Genomic DNA, 26,304 nt, shown 5'->3' on the forward strand with positions numbered 1-26,304 from the left:
GTGAGTGGCCGCTCGAGCGGGGTGTTTTACGCTCGAGCGGAAGACTGGGTTTAAATCCCGAAATTGTGACTTTTCAAATCACTTTTTCACTTTCTCTTCTCTCTCTTACTTTTCCAAAATCACCATTGTTGAGCCTCTCACTCTAGACTCTACCTTCTCTCTAGGTTTTGATCTAGTAGGAGTGATTTACTCACCTTTGGCCTTTACAAAAAAAGTTGTTGATCGTCGAGGGCTTCATTTTAATCTGAAAATCTCGGGTTTTGGAGCACGTTGGGTTTTGTCGTCTTCTCCTTTGAGACTCCGAATTTGAGGTAGGGATAACCTACTCCTCTCTATGGGTTTTGTCTTTAAATTTTGGTAATTTGAGATGTTGGGCTTGGTTTGGTAATTTGGTGAAAGTTTGGGACTTTTGCGTAATTTTACAAAGGTTGGGGTTTTATTCATAATAAACCTAGATGCATGTTTGGCAAGGAAAAATGGAATGATTGTTGAATCATTGATGAAAATGGGACCGAAGGGTTGAAATGGTAATTATGGAAAATGGCCTAATTACATTGTTTAATTAATTGGGATAATTAATTGGTGAGAAATGAGGAAATGAAATGTTGATTGAATATCCATTTGTGCATTTATTTTCTGTTTTAGAAATAACTGCTTTGGGCTATCGGTGGAAGATAGTCGAGATTGTTGTAGACAATGCATGATGATTAGGTAAACGAAAACTAATCAATGGAATGTGTCATGGAACTTGACGGTTGATAGAATACATTAATTGTGTGTATTGTGTGATTGTATATAGAACCAATGTGTTTATATACGTTATGTGTAGAGGAGGAGATAGGGGATGTACTCCGCGGTTTAGGGGAAGATAGGGGATGTACCTCTAAACCGGATAGGTATTGGGAGGAGATAGGGGATGAACTCCGTAGACAGAGCTCATATGCTTGTCTAGAGAAGTGAAGATAGAGCTCATATGCTTATCTTTGTGAAGTGTGGATACAGCTTGTATGCTTATCTGTGGATATTGTTGATATACATATCTGTTGTAGAGTGTGGATACAGCTTGTATGCTTATCTGTGGATATTGTTGATATACATATCTGTTGTAGAGTGTGGATACAGCTTGTATGCTTATCTGTGGATATTGTTGATATACATATCTGAGAGAATGTGGATATAGCTTTTATGCTTATCTGAATGTGAGATATAGTTTTTATACATATCTGTGGAAATGATGATAGAGCTAGCATGCTTATCTGTTGAAAAAGGGAAAATGAAAAGTAATTGGGACTTGTAAGTCGTTGACATAAATATGTAATTTATGTGATTGTATCAGTGTTGACCAACTATCAATTGCTAATGTTTTAGTCATTGTCCATGGTTGGTTTAGTGTATTTCTACTGGGCTGTGGCTCACCCTATATGGGAATATCATTTTCAGGTACAGGAAGCATGCCACCTCCAAGGACATAGCTGGGAGGCTAGTGGCGGGCATAGTTTTGTCGTTTTACTTTTGATGTATTACATGTAATTTCAAGCCAAGGGCTTAATGTGTAAACGAGTTAGAACTCTTTGTTGTAACCAAGTGTTAACTTGGAAAGCTGTAAGCCCGTAGGGCATTTTGTTATGAGGTTAACATGTAATACTTATGTCTTGGAATTCTAATGAATGAAAGGAATGTGGTTAGTTTATATGTAAATGCGTGTCTTATCTGATGGGTTTAATGTTATTATTTTGAGGGCGTTACAGCAAGTAAATTTCTTTGACTACAATTGCAAAGAAATTTTAGAGAAATCCAAATGTGTTAGAAAAAATCAAAATGCAAGTAAATTTCTCTGACTACAATTGCAGAGAAATTTTATATGCAAGTCAGATTGCAAGTGTATGATGGCCAAAAAAGATTAACATGACAGAGAAATTTTAGAAAAAAATCAAATGTGCTAGAGAAATATACATGCAAGTGTGTAATGTGTCTAGTGAAAATCAAATACACAAGAGAGTAAACTTATTTGACTACATTTGTAAAGAAATTTTATATGTAAGTCAAGAAAATTTCATATGCGCAATAGAGTATTAAGTGTGTAAAGTGTACAGTGACTAGAGAAACATCTCAAAGAAATTTCACGCACAAATCTAGTTTGTATAATTCAATTGATACATACACCAAAACTGTTCCCAACCGAGAAAATAATAGTTATTTCATAAAAAAATAATTATTTAAATTGATTGATTGCACAAAAAAAAAAAAACCTTAAATTATTTGAATCACAAACAATTCTAATTTCATTAAAAAAATTAATTAAATCAATCAATCAAAATAGTTTGATATTAAAAATTATTATTGAATCATATGAATCCTCAAAGATTTCTTGACGCTATGTTTGGTTGATGGATTTGAAGAGGGATTTAAAAAGGAAAAGAGAAAAAGTGTGTGAAACTAGGTGAAATATAAGTATATTTTATTCATATTTTATCTAATTTTTCCTTTTCCTTTTCCAAATCTCTCCTCGAATCTTCTAACAAAACACAACATGAGGTTCCTAACATGAATCTTAAAATAAGGCTTCATTTTGGAATGTGAGTTAGCTTTTTAGTCTTTTGACTTTTTGACTATTTTATCATAGGGCTAAAATAGCCTCATTTCGAATAGGTATTTTGACTTTTTTAATTTTTGTGAGAGAAAAAATAAAATAATTATGATTTGAATGTGACAATTTTTAGCCTAAGAATAAAAAATTTATTTTATTTTTTAGGGACTATTTTAGTCCCAACCCACCCTAACCCAAATGTCGAACCAAGACTAGGAAACTCCCAAACCCAATTATTATTATTATATTAAAAAAGGAAACTATATGGAAAACCAAGCCAAGTAATTATTAATTAAATCAAAACTACGTAGAAATGTTGGCAATACGCGCATCACCAACCCAAAGGCCCATTTTGGAACATTGGTTCAAAAAATAAAAGTCAATTTTTAATTTATTTTTAGTTATATTACTTTCACATAAAACAGTAGAATTTTTTTTTTAAAAAAAAGTCACCCCAAAGGCCTGTTTCAAAATCTTTTTCTTAAAACTCATTTTATTTAATTTTCTCTTTTTTTAAGACAAATAATTTTTTAGTGTTTATATTTGTCAAATTAATTTGTAATTTTTAAAAAAAAATTCAAAAACTTATTTTAAAAATAGAAAATATTTGAAACTCCAGAAAGTTCCCACAATCATAAATGATAATAATAATAAATAAATAAATAAATAAATAAATAAAATCCCTCCAATTTTGCAAATTTTGTTGATGTTCAAGACACCCCCCCAAAAAAAAGTTGAAGATGTTTGAGATTCTAATAACAAGTGAGCTAATCTGGTAGCTATTGAAGGTTTCAATGGTTTTAAAATTTTTTTTTTCTTCCACTTCGTACTGTATTTTCTTTCAATTAAATGAAGATGCAAGATGCATCAAGTATCCGAATCCACACAAACTAATAAACAAAGAGAGTGATCGAGCTGCGTGGAGGACCGAGCTTCACAGAAGCTAGCAGTACTGACTGAATTTCCAACCAAAAACCCAAAAAAAAAAAAAATTATATACAAAGCTTCATGGTGGGACCAAGTTCGGTAGCTCGGTGGAAAGCGCGGAGCAATTATAGCTTGGCTATGTGCACAGTTCCTGGCTCGGTCTCAAAATTGAGGAATTATGAGTTGACACAAAATTGCAGCTCGGTAGTGGATATTTTTTGAGACAAATTACATTAACAGCCCCTATAGTTTGTGACTTGTGTCACTTTGGTTTATGATTTTTTAATTGTGACACATTTGATCCTGAATTTTGAATATTTTTTCAAATAAGGGCAATTGAAGATATCATTGTTTAATTTCAAGGGCAAAATCGTCAATTTAATAAAATATAAACTAATTTGATAAAAATAAATGTAAAAAAAATATTTTTAATTTTTAAAAAATTATTTTTATTCACCAATGATAAAATTATGTGAAATTGATAAAAATTACATGATTAATTTTTAAAAATTAATTTTATATGATCATCATCCAAACACGTAATAAAAATTAATTTGGTAAAAAAAAAATGTCTAAAAGATTTATGAATTTTACATAATTATTTTTAGCAGGTAGAAATAATTTTTAAAAATTCAAAAATATTTGTTTGACATTTATTTTTGTCAAATTAGTTTATATTTTATCAAATTGATGATTTTACCCTTGAAAAATCTAATGATATCTTTAATTGTCCTTATTTGGAACAAGATTCAAAATTCAGGGTTAAATATGTCACAATTAAAAAGTCAAGGACTAAAGTGATACAAGCCCCAAACTATAGGGACTATTAGTGTAATTATAGCGACCCCAGTCTTTTCTCTTTAAATTATTGTATCCGGACTTAGGTTCCGTGGATCCTGTCATTACTTATTGGTTGTTGTTGTCCTTTAATCTCTCTGTATTTGAAGTATAGGTTGGGTTGGGCGGGTCTGTTACAGGTTGGTTGATTTTAGATGCCAATAGGTGATGCCCAGATTTTGGCCTTTACGCTCGAGCGGAAGTTTTAACGCTCGAGCGGTCCCTTCGTTGTTGCTTCTCCGCTCGAGCGGTAATTTTGACGCTCGAGCGTGATTTTCCATCTCCCAGTATTTTGCTCTGCAGTTCTTCCGCTCGAGCGGTAGTTTTTACGCTCGAGCGTGATCCCTTGTTTTTGCTCCTCCGCTCGAGCGGTGAGTTTGACGCTCGAGCGGGTGCCAGCGCCTGCAAAACTTCTGGAAGGGTGCAATCGACGCTCGAGCGGCTTTCTTCACGCTCGAGCATGATTCTGTGTCTTACGCTCGAGCGGGGCTTTCTACGCTCGAGCGTAGAGTCGATTATATCAGTCCGTGATTTCACTTTTTGGATCACTTTTTGACCTACTTTTCCTTCATAACTTTTTAAAAACCGCCCCTGGAGTGTTTTTATCTCTCTCTCTCCCTCTACACACCTTCTCTCTTTCGATTGATCTACTTAGAGTGAGTTTCTACCTTAGATCCTTTATTAAAAAGTTAGAGTGGGTTGAGGGCTTCGTTTTAATCTGAGAAACTTGGGATTTGGAGCACGTTGGTCTTTGGTCTTCATCTCCATCTTCTCAATACGGGTTATTTTCTTCGAGGTAGGGATTTTCCTACTCCAATTTATATGTTTTGTTCTAAGTTTGGTATTTTGATAGGTTGGGGACACTTTGATAATTTTGGGAACAAAACCTAGTTAAATTGCTAAATTGATTGGAGTAATTAATTTAAGGAAATTGGGGAATTTGGTTAAATCCATGAAATTGGGGAATTTATTGATTAAATGGTGTAGTTGGTTAATATAAATCACTCGCCTATTGAATTGTTGTTATATTTATTTCCAGTCTAGAAATAACTGTTTGGGCTATCGGTGGAGGATAGTCGTGATTGTTGTAGACATTGCATGTGGATTAGGAATAACTGAAACTAATCACATTGGTTAAGTCATTAATTTTGACTATTGCATTAATACAGAAAATACGTGTATTGATTGAGCATTGCATTTGCATACATTGTTTTGTGTGGGAGGAGATAGGGGATGTACTCCACGGTTTAGGGGAAGATAGGGGATGGACCTCTAAACCGGATTTTTGTTTGGGAGGAGATAGGGGATGGACTCCATTAGCACCATTTTTATGTGTGCTTATTATATTGAAGTGTTTTTACATGATTATTGATACAACACTAAAATGTGTATCAAATGGGAAGTATGAAGTGTTTTGATATGAGCATGAGTCTCATTTGTTTTGTTGATATTGGGAGTAATGTGAATATGATATATAATTCACTGTTGTAAGTTTGGCCAGGTTCTGAGCCATGTTGATAATAATGGAAAGTGAAATGTGTCTTAGACATTAGTGTCATGAGACTGTTTAATGATAAAATTGATTATCTTGGTTAACCATCTATTGAATGCTATAGCTTTATTCAATGCTTATATTTGGTTTAGTATTTTTCTACTGGGCTGTGGCTCACCCTTTATGGGAACATCATTTTCAGGTTCAGGTGATAAGCTACCTCCACGGACTTAGCCTGGAAGGATTTGATGTTTGGGATTTTGAAGACTTGTCTTTAGTTATATGTTTTATTTTGTTATTTTTGAGATTTCATGTAAACATTCAAGCCTAGGGCTTAACTTGTAAATGAGTTAGTACTCATCCTTTTTGTGTCCAAGTGTTAGCTTGGAAAGATGTAAGCCCTTAGGGCATTTATTTTGATGTTGCAGGATGTTACATGTGATGTCTTTCAATAAGAATACTCTGATGAATAACTCAAATGATTCATTTTCTTTTATAAATGCATGTTAATGTTATGGTTATTATGGGTTTATTTTGAGGGCGTCACAACTTGGTATCAGAGCGTACCGGGTTCGAATACTTTGGGTACGTGGGAAGTGATTAGTATCACAATGGGTTCGTCTCGCTTGATAGAGACTTAGATGTACTGTTATGTGCTTATATGATAGCATGTTTATGTGATTATGTGGGTATGGAACGTAGTTTCTAGGATGTTAATTGGACCCTTGAGTTTCTAGTAGTCTTGTTGGAAAGGCACTTGATCAATGCTGTTTCCAACCGGAACTATAGTAACGCTTCGGGACTATTATTATCCAGGAATGAAATTCGTAGGTGCTTATGTGATTATGTGCTTACGTGGAATGAATTATTTTTTTCCAATACATTAGGACGCGAGTGTTTAGTTTCGGCACATTTATTAATGTGCTAACGTCTTTGTTTGTTTCCTTTATTAGGATGTCAGGGCGAGGACGAGGACGCGGTAGGCGTGGTAGGCCGGGTAGGCAGGAGGTACCGGTGCCAGAGGAGATTCCGGCAGTTCATGAGGGAATTGGCCAGGCCAATGTGGCCGAGCCAGTAGGCCAGCAGGCTATGGGCGCTTTAGCCCGAGAGATAGCAGGGGCATTCAGGGAGTCAGTAGGCATTCTTAGGGCTGAGAATCAAGCCCAGGTTGTTGTTGCGGATGCAGGACCTTCCTTTCTGAAGAGGGAGTTCTTCCGGTCTAATCCGGATGAATTTGTGGGTGATCCTAAAGAGCCGCTTAAGGCAGACGAATGGCTCGAACAGACAACGAAGACGTTTGAGATGCTTGGCATCGAAGACGAGGGGTTGAAGGTGACCCTGGCATCATTCCAGTTGAAGGGGGATGCGGGTCAGTGGTGGAAGTTCACTAAGGGGCGTATAGGAGGTACATGGGAGGCTTTTGTGAATGCTTTCCAGGAAAAGTTCTTATCTCCAGCAGTTAGGGAGAAGCTGAGAGACCAGTTCTGCCAGCTTAAGCAGTCGAGTTCTTCAGTGGCCGAGTTTGAGGCTGCATTTACTAGTTTGTCCAGGTTTGCACCTGAATTGGTGGCGTCTGAGGAACGCCGTTGTATTGAGTTTGAGAGGAAGTTGAGGCGTGGCCTCAAGCTGAGAGTTGGGGGAACTATGATTCGGGATTATGGGCGGTTGGTTGATGCTGCAGCCCACATGGAAATCATGATGCAGGAGGAGGAGGAAGGACAGAAGGGCTCCAAGAGGAGTCAGGATGGTCAGAGTGATGGTAGGAGACAGAAGGGTTTTAATCCCCAACAGTCTCAGAGTAGCTTTTCTAGATCGACTTTTCCTGTGCCGAGTGCTAGTTCGGGGAAAGGCAGCCAAGGAGACATTACCTGCTTCAAGTGTGGCCAGCTGGGCCACAAGTCTCCAGTTTGTCCTCAGAGAGGAGGAGTGCAGAGAGCAGCATCATCTTCGGCTCGATCTCAGAGCCAGAGTCAGGGTAGAGGCCAGCCACTCTCGTGTTATCAGTGTGGTCAGCCAGGGCATATGAAGAGGTATTGCCCGCAGTTGGGTGGCACACCTGGTGCATCTGGTTTGAGGCAGATTCAGGTTCAACAGCCAGCTCAGTCGGGTCAGGCCTCGAGGGCCAATCAGGGGGCTTCATCGTCTCAGTCGGTGCAACAATCTTATGCTCCTAGGGGTGAGCAGGTTGATCAGAGGTCATCTGGGCGCGTGTATGCTGTTACCGCGCAGGATCTTGTACCGACTCCATCTGTTGTGAGAGGTACTTTTTTGTTTTGCAACTCGGTTGCTAATGTTTTGATTGATACGGGTGCATCTCATTCCTTTGTGTCTGCTGCATTTGCATCTATTTTGGAGTTGGAGTTAGCACAGTTAGCATCTCCTATTTGTGTAGTGTCGCCTCTTGGGGGTGAATTGATTTTGAAACACGGTGTTAGGGGTTGTGATATAGAGGTTGATTACCATAGAATCCCATTTTCCTTTGTAGTTATGCCTATGAGAGGTTTCGATGTTATTTTGGGTATGGACTGGTTATCGTCATACCGGGCAGTTATTGATTGCTACCGCCAGAGAGTCACTTGTTGTACCGTGAATGGTGAGTGTTTTCATTTTCTGGGGGACCGTGTTGGTAGTGTTTTGCCACCGGGGTATGTTCCGCGAGGACGGAGTGAGCTTAGTGGTCTACTTGCTAACCTTTCGATTAGTGAGGACGGTGAGACTCAGATTGTGTTGCCAAGGGTGGTGTGTGAGTACTCGGACGTTTTTCCCGAGGATCTTGTTGGTTTGCCACCGCATCGAGAGATTGAATTCTCTATTAACTTAGTGCCCGGCACGGCGCCGATTTCTATGGCACCTTATCGTTTTGCCCCAGCTGAGTTAGTTGAGTTGAAGATCCAACTCCAGGAGTTGCTAGATAAAGGCTTTATACGTCCTAGTGTTTCGCCTTGGGGAGCACCGGCCCTCTTTGTTAAAAAGAAAGGTGGTGCTTTGAGACTTTGTATAGATTACCGGAAATTGAATCGGGCTACGGTTAAGAATAAGTACCCTATGCCCCGTATAGATGATCTGTTCGATCAGTTGAAAGGTTCCCGTTGTTTCTCGAAGATAGACTTGAGATCAGGTTATCATCAGTTGAGAGTCAGGGAGGAGGATATTCCAAAGACGGCATTCCGTACGCGGTATGGCCACTATGAGTTTTTGGTGATGCCATTTGGGCTTACCAATGCACCGGCAGTATTTATGGATTTGATGAACCGGATATTCCGGGAATTTCTAGATCGTTTTGTAGTCGTCTTCGTGGACGACATCCTTATCTATTCACCTTCAGAGGAAGAGCACGAGGAACACTTGAGGGTGGTGCTTGATTTACTTAGAGCCCATCAGCTTTATGCTAAGCTTGGGAAGTGTGAGTTCTGGCTAGAGGAGGTGAAGTTCTTAGGCCATGTAGTTTCTAGGGAAGGGGTGTCTGTTGATACATCCAAGACAGAGGCAGTGCAAGATTGGGTACAGCCTAAGAGTGTGTTTGAGATCCGCAGTTTTCTGGGATTAGCTAGGTATTATCGCCGGTTTGTAAGAGATTTCTCCAGATTAGCTTCGCCTTTGACTAGATTGACTCGGAAGGGAGTCAAATTTGTTTGGAGTGAGACTTGTGAAAAGTCGTTCCAGGAGTTGAAAGTTAGACTGACCACTGCGCCAGTCTTGATTATTCCGGAGAGAGGGTTGGGTTATGCAGTCTATTGTGACGCCTCACGAGAGGGTCTTGGTTGTGTGTTGATGCAAGAGGGGAAAGTGGTTGCCTATGGCTCACGTCAATTAAAAGTTCACGAGAAGAATTACCCTACGCATGATTTAGAATTAGCGGCTGTGATATTTGCCTTGAAGATTTGGAGACATTATCTTTACGGTGAGAGGTTCGAGGTATTCTCGGATCATAAGAGTCTGAAATATCTGTTCACACAGAAAGACTTGAACTTGAGGCAGAGGAGGTGGATGGAATTTATTGAGGATTATGACTTTGAATTGCATTATCATCCGGGAAAGGCCAATGTGGTGGCCGACGCCCTTAGCAGGAAACCTGTTGGTGACATAGCTAGTATAGCCATCCGAGAGTGGGAGATGTTAGGTGCACTTGGAGAGTTTGATTTGCTTCTGGGCGAATCCGTTGAGGCTGCGGCCTTGTTTTCTGTTGTTGCGCAACCTACACTTGTGACTCGAGTGTTAGAGGCTCAGAGGGGCGACCTTGAGGTAGAATCCCTCCGTGAGAAGATTTCTGGTGGGAAGGTTGAGAAAGGTTTGACGGTGTATCCCGACCTGAGTGTGAGATACAGAGACCGTCTGTTTGTGCCGGAGTCTCATCGAGAGGAGGTACTCCGAGAGTTTCATCATTCACGCCTTGCAGTGCATCCGGGAGGTACTAAGATGTATCGGGATTTGGGTCGCCAGTTTTGGTGGCGGGGTATGAAGAGAGATGTGGCAGCTTTCGTGTCTAAGTGCCTTACTTGTCAGCAAGTGAAGGCCGAACATCAGAGGCCAGCGGGTTTGTTGCAACCCTTGCCTATTGCCGAGTGGAAGTGGGAGCATGTCACTATGGACTTCGTTGTAGGTCTTCCGAGGACTCAGCGGGGCAGTGATGCTATTTGGGTGGTTGTAGACCGGTTGACTAAGTCGGCGCACTTCATTCCTATGCGCGTTAGAGATTCAGTAGATCATCTTGCCGACTTGTATATTCGGGACATAGTGAGGTTGCACGGGGTTCCAGTGACGATCGTCTCCGATAGGGACCCTCGTTTTACTGCCAGATTATGGCAGAGCTTGCAGAGCGCCTTAGGTACTAAGTTGAACTTTAGCACAGCTTATCATCCTCAGACTGATGGGCAGTCCGAGCGTACTATTCAGATCCTTGAAGATATGCTTCGGGGTTGTGTTCTTGACTTTAGCGGGTCGTGGGAGAGGCACTTGCCATTAGTGGAGTTTGCCTACAACAACAGCTTCCAGTCTAGTATCGGTATGGCACCGTTTGAGGCCTTATACGGCCGACCGTGTAGGTCTCCTGTTTGTTGGGCCGAGGTGGGTGATGCACCTCTGTTGGGTCCGGAGTTAGTGAGGGAAACGACGGAGAAGGTTGAGCTTATCCGTAAAAGGCTTGTTACAGCCCAGAGTCGTCAGAAATCTTATGCCGACCGTAGGAGGAGACCTTTGGTATTTGAGGTGAGTGATCATGTCTTTTTGAAGATATCACCAAGACGGGGATTGATGAGGTTTGGGAAGAGCGGGAAGTTGTCCCCTCGATTCATTGGTCCTTTTGAGATCCTTGAGAGGATTGGCGAGACTGCTTATCGTTTAGCTTTGCCGCCGCAGTTGTCCGGAGTACATGACGTGTTTCATGTGAGTATGCTTCGGAAGTATGAGCCGGATCCATCACATGTATTGGATTGGACCGATTTAGTAGTTGATGAGGATGTCTCGTATGAGGAGAGACCGGTTAGGGTCTTGGATAAGCGGGATCAAGTCTTGCGAGGCAAGACCATTCCTTTGGTGAAAGTTTTGTGGAAACATCACGGGGTGGATGAAGCCACATGGGAACGTGAGTTGGATGTCCGCGAGAAATATCCGGACATGTTTATTGATTTGTAATCTTGTAGTTAGATTTTGTAATATTGTCGAACTTTAAAGCTTTTTATATATGTCTTAAGCTGTAAAACATTTAGAATGTTTTAGTTAATGGAAATATTTTGGAACTTGCCTCGAAATGGAAGTTTAAGGGAACATTGTATATATTGAATATATTGAAAATTGTTGAAATTGAAAGAAAATTGCATAGTGTTAATGCAGGTTGAAATATATGGTTGTTTTTCATATTGTGGCATGCCTCTTTGTTAAGAGATGGAATGGCCGGTGTTGGGTCAAGTTGTTTATTAGTGAGTTATCATATTGTTGGAATTTGAGAAAAACTTGTTTTCGAAACCTTGTGCTTAATTTCGGGGACGAAATTCTTTTAAGGAGGGGAGATTATAGCGACCCCGGTATTTTCTCTTTAAATTATTGTATCCAGACTTAGGTTCCGTGGATCCTGTCATTACTTATTGGTTGTTGTTGTCCTTTAATCTCTCTGTATTTGAAGTATAGGTTGGGTTGGGCGGGTCTGTTACAGGTTGGTTGATTTTAGATGCCAATAGGTGATGCCCAGATTTTGGCCTTTACGCTCGAGCGGAAGTTTTAACGCTCGAGCGGTCCCTTCGTTGTTGCTTCTCCGCTCGAGCGGTAATTTTGATGCTCGAGCGTGATTTTCCATCTCCCAGTATTTTGCTCTGCAGTTCTTCCGCTCGAGCGGTAGTTTTTACGCTCGAGCGTGATCCCTTGTTTTTGCTCCTCCGCTCGAGCGGTGAGTTTGACGCTCGAGCGGGTGCCAGCGCCTGCAAAACTTCTGGAAGGGTGCAATCGACGCTCGAGCGGCTTTCTTCACGCTCGAGCATGATTCTGTGTCTTACGCTCGAGCGGGGCTTTCTACGCTCGAGCGTAGAGTCGATTATATCAGTCCGTGATTTCACTTTTTGGATCACTTTTTGACCTACTTTTCCTTCATAACTTTTTAAAAACCGCCCCTGGAGTGTTTTTATCTCTCTCTCTCTCTCCCTCTACACACCTTCTCTCTTTCGATTGATCTACTTAGAGTGAGTTTCTACCTTAGATCCTTTATTAAAAAGTTAGAGTGGGTTGAGGGCTTCGTTTTAATCTGAGAAACTTGGGATTTGGAGCACGTTGGTCTTTGGTCTTCATCTCCATCTTCTCAATACGGGTTATTTTCTTCGAGGTAGGGATTTTCCTACTCCAATTTATATGTTTTGTTCTAAGTTTGGTATTTTGATAGGTTGGGGACACTTTGATAATTTTGGGAACAAAACCTAGTTAAATTGCTAAATTGATTGGAGTAATTAATTTAAGGAAATTGGGGAATTTGGTTAAATCCATGAAATTGGGGAATTTATTGATTAAATGGTGTAGTTGGTTAATATAAATCACTCGCCTATTGAATTGTTGTTATATTTATTTCCAGTCTAGAAATAACTGTTTGGGCTATCGGTGGAGGATAGTCGTGATTGTTGTAGACATTGCATGTGGATTAGGAATAACTGAAACTAATCACATTGGTTAAGTCATTAATTTTGACTATTGCATTAATACAGAAAATACGTGTATTGATTGAGCATTGCATTTGCATACATTGTTTTGTGTGGGAGGAGATAGGGGATGTACTCCACGGTTTAGGGGAAGATAGGGGATGGACCTCTAAACCGGATTTTTGTTTGGGAGGAGATAGGGGATGGACTCCATTAGCACCATTTTTATGTGTGCTTATTATATTGAAGTGTTTTTACATGATTATTGATACAACACTAAAATGTGTATCAAATGGGAAGTATGAAGTGTTTTGATATGAGCATGAGTCTCATTTGTTTTGTTGATATTGGGAGTAATGTGAATATGATATATAATTCACTGTTGTAAGTTTGGCCAGGTTCTGAGCCATGTTGATAATAATGGAAAGTGAAATGTGTCTTAGACATTAGTGTCATGAGACTGTTTAATGATAAAATTGATTATCTTGGTTAACCATCTATTGAATGCTATAGCTTTATTCAATGCTTATATTTGGTTTAGTATTTTTCTACTGGGCTGTGGCTCACCCTTTATGGGAACATCATTTTCAGGTTCAGGTGATAAGCTACCTCCACGGACTTAGCCTGGAAGGATTTGATGTTTGGGATTTTGAAGACGTGTCTTTAGTTATATGTTTTATTTTGTTTTTTTTTTTTTGAGATTTCATGTAAACATTCAAGCCTAGGGCTTAACTTGTAAATGAGTTAGTACTCATCCTTTTTCTGTCCAAGTGTTAGCTTGGAAAGATGTAAGCCCTTAGGGCATTTATTTTGATGTTGCAGGATGTTACATGTGATGTCTTTCAATAAGAATACTCTGATGAATAACTCAAATGATTCATTTTCTTTTATAAATGCATGTTAATGTTATGGTTATTATGGGTTTATTTTGAGGGCGTCACAGTAATTCACCCTATTTTTTAATTTGATTTATTGAGAACACAACAGCAACTCGGTCACCAATGAAATTCTACATCAAAGCATTAGATTGTTTTCAAAGCTTCATGGTGGGACCCTCCAAGCACAAACATATTAATAATTACAGCTCCGATTCAGACCACTAAACCATGACCGCTAATCGGAGCTCTAATTACGTGGCATCAAATAAGGAAGGAAAAATCAGACCTTCATATTACAGTGCGTGTGTTTCACGCACTGTGAGAAAAAAAAAAAAAATTCCTGCCCAAAAATCTAATAACAGAGGGAGCTAGAAATCGTGTCTATTCTAAAGCTCTATTCTAAGGAGAAGAAATCGTGTCTCCGTCCCCGTTTTCGTCTCGCTCAAGCGTCTTCCTTCTTTCGTTTGAATTGGGGCTGTTCCAGGAAGAAGAAATCGTGTCTACGTCCCCGTCTTTGTCTCGCTCAAGCGTCCTCCGCCGTCCCTCTCCTCTACCGTCTGACGTATTCAAGTTAGTGCACCGTCTCCGGCATCTTCGTCCGGTGTCTCCCTATTCGATTGTCGTCCCTCGTCCAGGTAAGTTTATCTGTGGCTTTTGTCCATCTCTCCCTCTATACTTACACATATACATACACACACACACACACACACACACACATATATATATAAAATAGGATTTTGAGAATGCCAAATATGTAATGAGATATGCATTGAAGCTTATAATTTCCATAGCAGATTAACAGAAATTGTATAGCTTAATAGATTGAGAATGCCAAATATGCTAATTAACAGATTAAAACTCAAGTTGTAATGACAATTAACAAGGTAAAACTCAAATTAACAGATTAGCATGTTTAACAGGACCTTCTCAACATATTAACAGATTAGATATTGTTTGGGAATGCTAATTAACAGATTAAAACTCAAATTAACAGAAATTGTATAGCTGTCAAAATTGTTAGAGCTTGCATTGTTAGAAATTGTTATAATCTGTTAATCTGGTAATTGTTACAATTTGAAGCTCTTACAGATTAAAAATTGTTACAATTTGAAGCTCTGTTAATTTTTGAAAGGGTAATATGTTATAGTCTGTTGAAAGGGTAATATGTTATAATTTGTTCAAGAGCTTGCATTGTTAGAAACATATTATTTATTTGTTAGGAAAACATAAATAAAGAAATTGATAGATTAATAACAGAAATGGAGATTGGTTCATCTGTTAATCTGTTAATAGAGATTTGAATAATCTGTTCATCTGTTAATCTGTGTGTATATGTGTAAGTATAACAGAGTAATAACAAAATAGCTTGGTTCCATTATTCTATTAATCTATTAAATTATTTGATTTCATATGGTATTTTTGAATGAGCAGAAATGGAGATTGGTTCGAACAGTGCTGAGAATCCTTTATTAAATGAGAGTGAAGAAGTTGACGAATCGAAGAGGGGTATGTGTTTTAACTCAAAGCAAGAAGTGTATTCATTTTATGCCAAATATGCTAAACATGTTGGATTTTCCATAACTTATAAAACTCAAGTTTGTGGCGATGATGGGGAATTAAGATATTTAGGGATTGAATGTTCTCGATCAGGAAAGAGAATCAAAAAATCAGATGTAAACCCTCTAAAGCCATCTTTGTCTACAAAAATTGATTGCAAAGCAAGGGTACGGGCAACCTTACAAAAGGATGGGAGATTTATATTAACCACAGTTAACCTTGACCATAACCATGACTAGATTCCCACCGACTCACGTCATTTTGCAATGAATAAGAAAATTCTTACTCTTGTGAAGAGAAGATTAGAAATTAATGATCAACCAGGGATTGGGTGTCTAGAAATTGTCACTCAATGGTTGTTGAAGCTAGGGGTTATGAGTCACTAACATTTGATGAGCGAGATGCACGAAATTACATTGACAGAGCTAGAAAATTGAGGCTTGGAGAAGGAGATTCCGATGCACTTCAAAAATATTTTTTGAGGATGCATGCACAAAATTCGAGTTTCTATTATATGATTGATGTTGATACTGACTTTCACATAAGAAACTTGTTTTGGGCGGACGCAATGAGTCGGGCGGCTTATAAAGAATTTGGAGATGTTGTTTCATTTGACACAACTTACCTTACTAAAAAATATGATATGCCATTTGCTCCATTTGTAGGAGTTAACCACCATGGACAGTCGATTTTGCTTGGTTGTGGCCTGTTATCTAGTGAAGACACTGATACATTTGTTTGCTATTCAAATCATGGTTAAATTGCATGTCAGATCATTCCCCAAAAGCTATAATAACTGATCAGTGCAAAACTATGCAAAATGCGATAGAAATTGTCTTCCCCAATACTCGACATCGATGGTGTTTATGGCATATCATGAAGAAAATTCTGGAGAAATTGAAAGGGTATTCCCAATATGAATCCATGAAGATGGATTTGCAAAATGCAGTGTATGACACATTCACAAAAGATGAATTCGAGATGAAATGGAAAGACATGATTGCAAAATTCAATCTTTATGAGAATCAATGGTTGGGGGTTTTATATGATGAGCGACATCGATGGGTTCCTGTTTATGTCAAAGATATTTTTTGGGCTGGCATGTCAACGACACAACGAAGTGAGAGTATGGATGCCTTTTTTGATGGATATGTCAACCCAAAGACTACATTAAAACAATTTGTTGAACAATATGACAATGCCTTGAGAAGTAAGGTAGAGAAAGAGAAGAAAGCTGACTTCAAGTCTCGGCACAAAGTCTTTGATTGCCTAACTGTGTGTGGTTTTGAGAAGCAATTTCAGGATGCCTACACCAATGCAAAATTCAAAGAAGTTCAAGCAGAGATGAAAAGACTAGTTTATTGTCAGCCATTTCTTGTCAAAGAAGAGGGTTCAATTTGTACATATTTTGTAAAGGAAGCTATGGTAGTTTTTGGAAAGATGAAGCATGTGGACTTTGTTGTCTATTATAATTCCACCGAATTTGATGTGCAATGTATGTGCCAGTTGTTTGAATTTAGGGGCATCATGTGTGCTCACTCACTCGTTGTGCTCATTGCAAGATGCATAAATGAGGTCCCAAATAAATACATTCTACAACGATGGCGAAAATATAGCGACCCCGGTCTTTTCCCATTTGATTATTGTATCCGGACTTAGGTTCCGTAGATTCCGTCATTGTATAATTGTTGTTGTCATTCTTTATTTTCTTATTTTGAGTCTTGGGTTGTGTTGGGAAGATTTGGAGCAGGTTGGTTGAGCTTAGGAACCAAGTCTAGTTTCCCAGATTTTGGCTTGTCCGCTCGAGCGGGGGTTTGGACGCTCGAGCGGGGAATACACCTATCCAGTATGTCCTGTGTAGTGTTGGCAGCTCGAGCGGGGGATTGGACGCTCGAGCGGGAAGTCGTGAGTGACGCTCGAGCGGGGAGTTGGGCGCTCGAGCGGGGACCTGTCTGCAAAAACTTCTGGGAGAGTGCATTCGCCGCTCGAGCGTGAGTGTGGCCGCTCGAGCGGGAGTCTGTGAGTGGCGCTCGAGCGGGGGTTTCCACGCTCGAGCGGGGCGACTGGTATAAAAATCCGAGATCCGACTTTCAGGATCATTTTTCATCTCCTTTTTGATTTTAAAACCCTAGAACCGTCTTCTCCCTCTCCCTACACACCTTCTCTCTTAGGTTTGATCTACTTAGAGTGTATTTCTACCCAAAGCCCTTTGTTAAAAAGATAGAGTGGGTCGAGGGCTTCCGTTTAATCTGAACAATCTTGGGTTTGGAGCACTTTGGTTTTCGTCATCTTCTCCATTCGAGTTCTTCGCTTCAAGGTAGGGATTTCCTACTCCATCCTATAAGTTTTGTCCTAAGTTTTGGTATTTTGATATGTTGGGAGTACTTTGGTAATTTTGGGAAAAACCCTAGTTGTATTAATAAATTAATTTGTATAATTAGTTTAAGGAAATTGGGAAAATTGGTTAAATGCATGAAATTGAGGAATTCATTGATTAAATGGTGTAGTTGGATAATTAAAATCACTCGCCTATTGAATTGTTGATATATTTATTTCCAGTCTAGAAATAACTATTTTGGGCTATCGGTGGAGGATAGTCGTGTTTGTTGTAGACATTGCATGTGGATTAGGAATAACTGAAACTAATCACATTGGTTAAGTCATTAATTTTGACTATTGCATTAATACAGAAAATACGTGTATTGATTGAGCATTGCATTTGCATATTGTTTGGGAGGAGATAGGGGATGTACTCCACGGTTTAGGGGAAGATAGGGGATGGACCTCTAAACCGGATTTTCGTTTGGGAGGAGATAGGGGATGGACTCCATTAGCACCATTTTTATGTGTGCTTATTATATTGAAGTGTTTTTACATGATTATTGATACAGCACTAAAATGTGTATCAAATGGGAAGTATGAAGTGTTTTGATATGAGCATGAGTCTCATTTGTTTTGTGGATATTGGAAGTAATGTGAATATGATAAATAATTCACTGTTGTAAGTTTGGCCAGGTTTAGAGCCATGTTGATAATAATGGAAAGTGAAATGTGTCTTAGACATTAGTGTCATGAGACTGTTTAATGATAAAATTGATTATCTTGGTTAACCATCTATTGAATGCTATAGCTTTATTCAATGCTTATATTTGGTTTAGTATTTTTCTACTGGGCTGTGGCTCACCCTTTATGGGAACATCATTTTCAGGTTCAGGTGATAAGCTACCTCCACGGACTTAGCCTGGAAGGATTTGATGTTTGGGATTTTGAAGACGTGTCTTTAGTTATATGTTTTATTTTGTTTTTTTTTTTTTGAGATTTCATGTAAACATTCAAGCCTAGGGCTTAACTTGTAAATGAGTTAGTACTCATCCTTTTTCTGTCCAAGTGTTAGCTTGGAAAGATGTAAGCCCTTAGGGCATTTATTTTGATGTTGCAGGATGTTACATGTGATGTCTTTCAATAAGAATACTCTGATGACTAACTCAAATGATTCGTTTTCTTTTATAAATGCATGTTAATGTTATGGTTATTATGGGTTTATTTTGAGGGCGTGACAGAAAAGATTTGGATAGAGGATACACATGCATAAAAACCATATACACTGGCTTTGGGGATGATTTCAATGGAAAGGTGTATGAGAAGATGAACAGAAAATTGGTTGGCATTGCACAATTTGCTGGGAACTATGAAGGGAAAATAAAACATATCGACCGTGGGTTGGATGAAATCAAGGCAAAAGTGATGAAAGATGATGAAGGTGGTGGGAGTAATGTAGCACCTTCGACTAGTAATGTACCACCTATTACTAGTAATGTACCATCTTCCCCGATTGCCAGCACTAATAGAAAGGCAATAAGTCATACCAAGTTGCTTAGTCCTTTGGTTGCTCAGCGAAAAGGTCGTCCAGTTACTAAAAGAAAGGTCGCCAAAGTAGATCAAATAGTGAATCGGTTGAAGGCAAGCAAAAGAAAACATAACAAATCAAAGGTAAATTGGTATTCATTACTCTCTATTCAACTCATATTTTGTTGTAATCATGTCATACATTTGAGGCATTCATTAACTTTTATGAATATAGGGTACTAAGGTGCTTGGAGGTGAAGGTGAAGGTCAATGTCAATCCCAACCTGAACGTAGTGTACGTAGAGAGCTTTATCCTTATGTGGTTGGCATGGAAAATAGTATGTGTGCCGGTATGTGTACATCATAGGAATTTACATTGAGCAATTTATGTTATTTTCCAATTTATTTTAACATTTCATTTTAATTGAATAGGGACACATGGTCAATGCTATTGGAGGCACATCTCTCACCCCAGCAAGTGTGGACATTATGAGCAGACAAAGTTTCATAAATCCCCCAACTCAGATTTATGGAGTTGGCACATCGCTTACCCCGTCGGACTGTATTGGAGGCACACCGGGATTTTATGAGAACTCAACAATCCATGACTGTTACGCATCAAATTTATGGAGCCGTACCATCTTCATTTGTTGACTTCAATGTACAAATGAGCCATAATGACTGTGGCGGTAGTTTTCGTTTGTTGGAAACTTGTAATTGTAATGCCTTTTATGTGACTAAAGTTGGAGTTTATTTTGTTTTGGATAATTTATTTAATATATTTTTGGAGTGTTCAGTTTCTTTATTTTTTGGTTGAGAACAAATTGATGTTGTTCCCTACTTTGTTGTTATAGTTAATGTTCCCAATTGATGTTATATTTGTGCTCTGTTTGTTCCAAATCTGTGTGAAAAATCTGTTACAAATCTGTTCAAAAATTATGTCAGTATATCTGTCTACACCCAAATGTATGGAAAAATCTGTCTTCAAAAGTGTGTGAGAAAAACATGCCTTCGAATCTGTCTTGAAAAAACAGTGTGAAAAAAATATGTTCTCAAAATTGTGTGAAAAACCAGTGTTGAAAAAATCTGTCTTCAAAACCTTGTTTGGAAAAATCTGTGTTCAAAAACCTGTGTGCAAAAATGTCTTAAAATCTGTCTTCAACAACCTGAGTGAAAAATAGATAAACAGAATCTGTGTTGAAAATGTGTCCAAATCTGTCAACCTGTGTTCAAATACACAAGAATGTATGTTCAAATACACAAGAATGTATTTCAACAATCTGTGAAGCACCTGTGTTCAAATACACAAATCTGTGAAGCACCAGACAAACAGAATCTATGTTCCAAATCAGTCCAAATCTGTCCAAATATGTGAAGAAATTCTGTTCATAATATGTGTTAACAAGCTGTCCAAATCTGTGAAGCACCTGTGTTCAAATAGACAAATACATAAACAGAATCTGTGTTGAAAATCTGTCCAAAATCAGCCCAAAATCTGTCCAAATCTATCAATAATCTATGTTCAACCAGACAAACAGAATCTATGTTCTAAATCAGTCCAAAATCTGTCCAAAATCAGCCTAAAATCTGTCCAAAATCAGTCCAAATCTGTTCATAATATGTGTTCAAACAAACAAACAAATAACTTTCAAGCTTCCAATCAGATAACAAACAATCCACATGATTACATATTCATACTTCTCAATCCATAATTGTAATATATCATAAATCTTCATACATATCATCTTCATAATTAATACAACACTAATTACATGTTCTAACTTGTATAAAAATTATTACATCTTCATAATTAATATAACACTAATTACAAGCAAGATGAAGATCCCATTAATACAACACGAATTTCTATTTATGTCTCTTTGCAATTTTTGCATCTGCGCATTCTGAAATTGATGTTGTTCGCTTTGAAATCGAAGATGTTCGCCCATACTTTGAAGTTGTTTGGTGACAGTTGGTGTATTGTCCATTCGCACTTGTCCTTCCTCCCTACGTTGTGAATTTGTAGGCAAGCACCATGCAATAAACCCACTGCAATCAGGACAACAATAAAATAGCTTATTCTTGTTTCGTTCCGTCTCCGAAATTAGAATGATTGCTTTTTTCCGACATTGAGGACAATTTCTGTTGCAATACGTCAATTGATCCGAGGTACTACCGTTAACACTTGAAATTGACATCTACAAAAATATGAAGTGAAATCTGAAGTTGACATTATCACCTATAAATGTAACATCGATTGCCATATATACTTAATTGTATAATCAAACTCATATATTGCTCATTGGGCTGGCATTTATATGCAAAAGAATCCAGTGAGTGAACAGGGTGGCAACGCCATTCATGTTTGTTGAAATCACTAGGTTAAATGTTTTGTGAAGTTATTGATACGAAAATGTGTCATCAGATGGTTTACATTCTCACAGTGAATAACTTATAATTTCTGCATATTTGCACCTATTTTGGTTTGTTAGTTCGTGATGAATTGGTCTTTCTCTAGTAGTTTTTGCCACAAAAGTGTACAACAGTTTTGATAACTTTGAATTCTACTTGTACATATCTAATTCATATTATTCCTTATAGACAATTCAACTTTCAGTTGGGGACTAGGTGCTGGAATCATGTGTATGATGTCTGCTGGGAAGGTTGAAATCAGTATGATGTCTACTAGAATAAGATATAAAACTGAAATTTTACAAATGCCTTCTATATCAATGGCAGAGAATGTTTAGAAGCTGCATAATTTAAACATGTGGCCGAGAATGTTTAACAAGTTTCTTGGTTGTGTTCTTGTCCTTTTCCAGATTGCGTTCTCTTATTTAACTAGTTTAGTAGTTATGTACAGAAAAACAATACTTAGATGAAAGGGCCAAAGGGTTAGTGTTATTAGCCTTCCTCTATATGCATATATTGGTTCATAAATATCTATATTTAGTGTGCTTTTTACTCTATTTTTTGAAGAAAAAAAAAATTGAAGTGGGTAAAGAAGTCTGTTGCTAAGTTTTTGGTTTATAGAAACCTATATTTAGTGTGTATATTACTGTCTTTTTTTTTTTTAGAAAATTGAAGTGGGTAGGTAAAGTTTGTACAAAGTTTGGATAAAATTATTCCCACAAAAAATGAGCTTTGGATGGTTGAGCAATATTGGTGCGAAGTTTTACCTACGTAAATGGTAATTAAATTAAATATTAAAACAAAATGACTTGGAGGAGGATATGGATTATTGCCCAAAATCAATTAACCCAAAAACTCAAATTTCTATGTGCTGGCATTTGGTACTAGGTTAGGATTATAGTTGGATAATGACTTTTATATCTGTTCGTCTTTTTCTTTTTTAATAAAAATTAATTCATACTCTAGCCTAGTTTAAGGAAAGAGACCGTAGGGATTGAACCCAGTTATATGAGCCAGAGCATCAAAGGGTACAAGTCAATAACCAAATACAAAATAACTCAGTGTCCACAAAAAACATGATGAAAGAAATATTTGGCAGTGGCTTTGAAGGATGATTAAGCATTTTTATATATTCTCCACCAAATATATATAGATTTTTTTGGCAAATCCAATTTGAAGTTGGATGCTTAAAAATGAATGTCTTGTTTTAATAGAGGAAGGCTATTCCTACCTTTTCTCTTCCTCTGATCCCATCAAATTCAGATGGCCTGGTGGCTTTGTGTCTTCTCTTTGATTCACAAATTATGTACTAGTCTTAAGCCAAAAAGTGGAATTTCCACTTTTTGGAATGGATCGGAATGGGAAGACAATTCCTAATTACCTACTCAAGCTGAAATCACTTTCGAAACTAATCAAAAATCTGATCCCCATACTCCTATGGTAATCTCACATTTCTGGAGGAATATAAAACTATTTAAGAGTGAAAAATTCCTAACTAAATCAATATTTAAAATTTAAAATTCCTAACTAAACACATTTCTGGGGCAATATTTAAAATTTTTCCATTTTCCCAAAAGAGAATTCCTAACCAAATCAAGCATTTGATTAAGCATTTTTATATATTCTCCACCATATATATATAGATTTTTTAGGGAAATCCAATGTAATGCAAAATTGGGGCAAATCAAAATCAAAATGAAAATCCTCCTAAACAGATGAAATCAAAGTCAAAGGCACAAAAATCTCAACAAATCAAGGCATATATATATATATATATATAGAGAGAGAGAGAGAGAGAGAGAGAGAGAGAACTGACCTGTGCAGACAGATCTGTCGAGAAGACGGAGAGAAGCTGTGCTCGTCGTGAGTGAAAGATGATGACGGAGAGAAGTTGCGCTCGTCGGGTCGCCGGGGTTGTAGAAGCTGCGTTTAACCTCGATCGTTGCCGGGTTAGAGAGCTTGTTGGGGTCGCCGGTGTTGGAGAGATGTGATTGTCAAGAGAGAGGAACAACAGAGGAGAAGTTCAGAGAAGAGAAGTTCAGAGAAGAGAAGTTCAGAATAGGAAGAGAGAGAGTCTTAAATGTATTGTCAAAACGAATTTGAAATTTGAAATGAATGAGAAGAGAGAGAAATGGGCGAGTTTGCACTACATTACCACGTTGGCAGCCATGTCATTAGTGCCGATTTAGTGGTGAACTTTTAGTGATCGGAAGCATTTTTGTAATAATTAATATGTTTATTGTTGAATTCATGCACGAGCAAGATTTCCAAATGAGACCCACCAAGCATTTTCATTACAAAATTTGTTTGGCTTTGGAAAAGTGAAGGCCTGGCCCCGTATCCATTCCACCAAATGCAAAAATGAAATAAATTGCGTCATTGGAGCGCCATCAGGTGGGTCAAGCTGTGCACGGTAAGTGGTTGACATGAAGGTTAAAAAACATTTTGTGAAAATTGAAGATTTGTGCAGCCGTGCAGTGCAAGCTTGGAAGCAAGTGATAAAACTTGACCGAACTATCATGAAACTTGACGACAAATCAAGCTAAAATGAAGTTACACAAGAATGAAGTAATCCCAATCAGGTTGCAACCGATGGAATTAAGGGACAATTGAGAGGGAAAAATCTAATGAGCAGAATGGCCGAGCTATGTAGGTGCTCGGTCGAGAAGTGCGGGCCAAGCTATGTGTGCAATTGAAGGGAATTCAAACCAACCAAAGGATCAGACTACATATGGAATGGGCTGACTTAAGGATAGTCCAAGCTAATGACACCGTCCTCTGTATGAATCGATCAATATTTAGCCAAGCCGCGGTTGACAGGTTGGACAACTCGGAGTCAAGCCGATAAGTTGGTAAACTGCCTTGTGTCGGGTTATTGGTAGCACGGCGGGAGCCGCTACGTGGCCCAATTGGAGTGCAAGGAGAAAAACCTGCCAGTAGTACGCGTCAATACCGTTTGGCTGTTTTGGCCAATGTTGTTTAGCAGTATTGACGTGCACATGAGTAAAAAATAGAGAGGGCAGTACATCCGTGCGTCCATAGAAAGACGAGCAAAGTGATGCGCGCAAAAGCTATATAAACGGTGTTGTGCCTAAATGCACAGGTCTGGAACTTTTGGTTATCAGAGCTTCCTATCTTTTTGTCTCCTCTTTCTCTTTCTTCCTCTTTGGGTGCTAACTTGATCATCGGAGGGGTTTTCCCACTGCACACAGTCGGGTAGCTCACCGTCTTTGCGTTCTCAGGTTATTTGGAAAGAAGCAAAGCTTGGACACAAGGAGTACGAAAGGTGACGAATATTTCCTCCTCGTACACTATCCATGAAAATTGACTTTGCACAATTGGACGAACAATCTATACAAAAATCCCCAAGTTCAAAATCTTGATAGACAACATTCTTTGCCTGAAAATGGCGACGGTTCGATTGCTTATTTTCTTCACAGCTAGCTACCCTCTTTGTGAATCACCATGACTACTTCCTCAATATCAAATGTGCACACATGCATACGCAAACAGAATGTTTCCTTCTCTACATTATCCAATACAGAAACAATGCAGTACCTATTCTCCACCAGATAAGTAATAATACCTGTGGTTCTATTCCCCTTGCTGGGAATCGTGTTGATCAAGCCCTCCAGGGGAAGTAATTCTAAATACCCACTTTCATAATAAAAAAAGGTCATCATATCCTTTATCTAGAATTGCATACTCTTTCTTCACTGCTAAATCATGTACATAAATATTTTTTGGGAACCTGCATTGCAATGTGCACCGAAACAACTGACTATCAATAACATTAGCAGAATTAAACCAAGAACCCCAACAACAATATCTAAGATTATCAACAACAATCATACATTTCGTGGGTGTTTGGGAAGTTGACTATTTTAGTTTTTAGTTATTTTAATAGGCTAAAATAGTTGTGTCTGAGAAGATAATTAGATTTTTTTGTAATTGAATATGATATTTGTTAGGAAAAAAAAATGATTATGGATTTAATGTGAAATTTTATCTTATTGACTATTTTAGATTATTTTGTTTTTTAGTGCTATTTTAGCCCCCCCCCCTCAAAAAAAAAAAAAAATTTTTTTTCTTCCTAATCCCTAAATTTTCTTTTATACTTAGCAATATCTAAGATTATCAACAACAATTATACATTCAATAAGTACTCAAAGCCCTGTTCTAGATCTCGATTCCCAAATTAGCTTTTATACTTTTCAAGATCAATAACCCCTACTAGGGCATATATTTTTCCATCTACGGTTACCACTAGGAGATTAGGCTTCGGTGCCTTCAGCCTAGGACCACTGTGGCTTCTGGTGGTGGTGCGGCGGCGGGAGAGTTAGGAGACTAGGACGGCTCTTGGCTCCTCTGTTGCGGTCTCACCGAATAGAAATAGTGAGGAGGCGATTGACGCAAAACGCAGTGAATGATTGGTTGGAGGATTGAAAATTGTTAGGTGATTGATTGTGATTGGTGAGCGATCTCGATATTGAACTCGACTAGTATCGATATCAATGGAAAAAAATTTGATACTTGATCGGCTCTAAGTTTCTTCATATACATGCACAAAGTCATCATCGTCGTCGATTTATCATCGTCGTTATTGGCACTACAAGAAATTGCACTTTTGGCGACTAAATTTTTGGTCGCCAA

Source organism: Camellia sinensis, chromosome 6 (genome assembly GCF_055761805.1).
Source record: "Camellia sinensis isolate YWXY chromosome 6, ASM5576180v1, whole genome shotgun sequence".
In the NCBI taxonomy this organism is placed as follows: Eukaryota; Viridiplantae; Streptophyta; class Magnoliopsida; order Ericales; family Theaceae; genus Camellia; species Camellia sinensis.